The sequence below is a fragment of the Clupea harengus genome, chromosome 11 (assembly GCF_900700415.2).
Source record: "Clupea harengus chromosome 11, Ch_v2.0.2, whole genome shotgun sequence".
Classification (NCBI taxonomy): Eukaryota; Metazoa; Chordata; class Actinopteri; order Clupeiformes; family Clupeidae; genus Clupea; species Clupea harengus.
In genome coordinates, this window is record NC_045162.1 from 1,907,564 (window position 1) to 1,910,063 (window position 2,500).

The 2,500-nt window shown below is 42.6% G+C and overlaps 1 protein-coding gene across 2 annotated transcripts in view; it reads left to right on the forward strand.

Moving 5' to 3' along the window:
• The window catches only part of mindy3 (MINDY lysine 48 deubiquitinase 3), a 33,858-nt gene that overhangs the window by 25,625 nt on the left and 5,733 nt on the right, over positions 1-2,500 (forward strand). The window lies entirely within an intron of this gene.

The window sequence follows — 2,500 nt, forward strand, 5'->3', positions numbered from 1 at the left end:
ACCCTCGAAATCAGAGAGTACTAGGTTACACTGCAGTCAGTAGAATCAACCGCTGTTTAGGTCTCAGTTAGCGATTTTTTCATTCATACTTACCTAACTCTCCCTTCTCGCCCACATCTGGCCAATTCTTCAAGTGAGGACATTAAACAAAGTTAAAAATCACTGAAAGGTAAACTAAAGAGTAATGCAGAGATAAAACGTTACATTTATTTATTTTAGCCCAACGATGTTAACCGTATCATGGTATCATGTTCGCCATCGATTTAAAATGGCAAATAGATTTAAGTGTCTTTGCTGTGTTACAAATTATTTGACGTTATGCTTTCTTAGGGTTTTGATATTACTAATTTCAGACAAACCCTTGTAGTATACTACCATGGCAGAACTACCGAATAAAAGAAAAATATTGCATGCAACTCAAAAAAATCATTGATAGTTACCAGGAGAGATGGCCATGCCTCCGTTACCTAAATTTCCCTCGGGATTAATAAAGTATCCATCTATCTATCTATCTTCTTTTCAGACTTCCCCACCATGCTTTCTGCACGGTGTGCAATGTCAATATTGACATCAGTCACCAAGGAGCAACAGGTAACGAACACAGTAGGCTATGATGTATATTATCAGAGAATCAGAGGCCTACCTGTCCGATGTTCTCAAGTTCATGCTCGAAGTCCGCGACAGCTTTCTACAGTGTAGGCCTACGCACAGCTATTGTCATGTCACAGTGTAACAGGCTATATGTTTTCTACTAATAATACGCTAATGATAATAGCCTAATAAAACTCTTCCACTGACTAGAATTTAATTAAACGATAAAGAAGCGAACACAGCGCCATCATTTGGTGTTAGCAGTTGTCTAGTCCTGGTATCACATCGTGTCATTGGGCTTGCATTCAAACGTCAGACGTGGGGAGAAAAAATAAATGTGATGAATCATGACACTTGACAGGTATGAGGTCGTGTTAAATATGTTAATTAAAGGGAACAAATATAACATGACCATTGTTTGAGAAGTTCCTAAGTAGCCTAGAGTGAAATAACAAACCAGAGGAAATGGAGTAGGCCTGCTGCGAACTGATCACTTCTGCAGTGACATTTTTTTATTAGGCTACGAATTTGTTGTCACAGTTATCACTTATAACAGTTATCACAGTCTTTTTTTTCTTTCATTAGGCCTACTAAAGTGGTTCGGAACTGCATTATTTATTAGCTCAGAATGCCGTCTATTGGTTCAAACATGCAACAGCATATTATAACTAATAAAATGAAGGCCACAAAATCTTGGACAGGACAACAGAAAAATCATGGGGGTGTACTACATTTACAAGAGTTCTCTCCCCCGCCGCGCCGCAGGGGTGGTACTCAAAAACATTTTCTAATGTTGGCAGGTCTGTTATTGTGTTTCTCTCCTGTGCTTCCTCTCCCTGGGTCCACTTGCCCAATGATGGGACGGAGTGACATTTAGTGAGGTGAAGAGGAAGCAGTCTGAAGGAGAAGAAGAAAGGGGGATTAGAGAGAGAGAGAGAGAGAGAGGTGGGGGTTAAAGTAGTGAGCGGGGTTATGTGGAGGAAGTGATGGGAGGTCAGGTGGGAGTGAAAAGGCAGAGGTGGAAATATGGGGGGATGTGTGTGTCTTTCATGTTCGCCTCATAAAACTGATGGAGTCACCAGAGGTGTGCGTGGGTGGGTGTGTGTGTGTGTGTGTGCGTGCGTGCGTGTGGGTGTAAAGAAAGTTCAGATTTCTTCCTTAAAAAGTCAAGATTGTGTTATTTATCAGTGTGATGTCAAATGAAATGTTCAAATTCCAGGCATTGCCCAGACACAGCTAAATATAACTGCTACTGGTCCACCCATAAATGAACCGTGTTTTTAAACACAACAACGCCTGTCAGCACCAACACAAGACACCCTCCCCAGCACAGACACACACACACACTCACTCTAGAACCTTACCGTAAAAGTGTGTTTATAAGCGTGTGTGTGTGTGCCCATGTGTGTGTCCGAGAGAGGAAAGAGGAAAGTCTCACGGGCCTGAGGATCCTGTGAATGTCAGAGAGAAAAGAACAGAATAAAAGTCTTCAGCCAAAATGAAAATGGAGAGCAACTAAAGCAGAATCAAAGTCAGCTTGTCTAAAGTTTTGGACTTCAATAAAGCCAGTATGAGAAAAGAAAAAAACAATCACAGCTCCTATCTAAGTAGGTGATTTTCTGAACATCTTTGGGCCGCTAAAGAAAGAGTTGAAGAAGAGTGTAGTTCTCTTGAGGTCTTCCTTTCTTCTCCTCACTAGTGCTGAAGCCAGCGCCGCACCGCGTGTGTCAGGGGGTTAAGGTAGAGAGGTAGAGAGCGCTGTGTGTGTGTCTCAGGGGTTAAGGCAGAGAGGTAGAGAGCGCTGTGTGTGTGTCTCAGGGGTTAAGGTAGAGAGGTAGAGAGCGCTGTGTGTGTGTCTCAGGGGTTAAGGCAGAGAGGTAGAGAGCGCTGTGTGTGTGTCTCAGGGGTT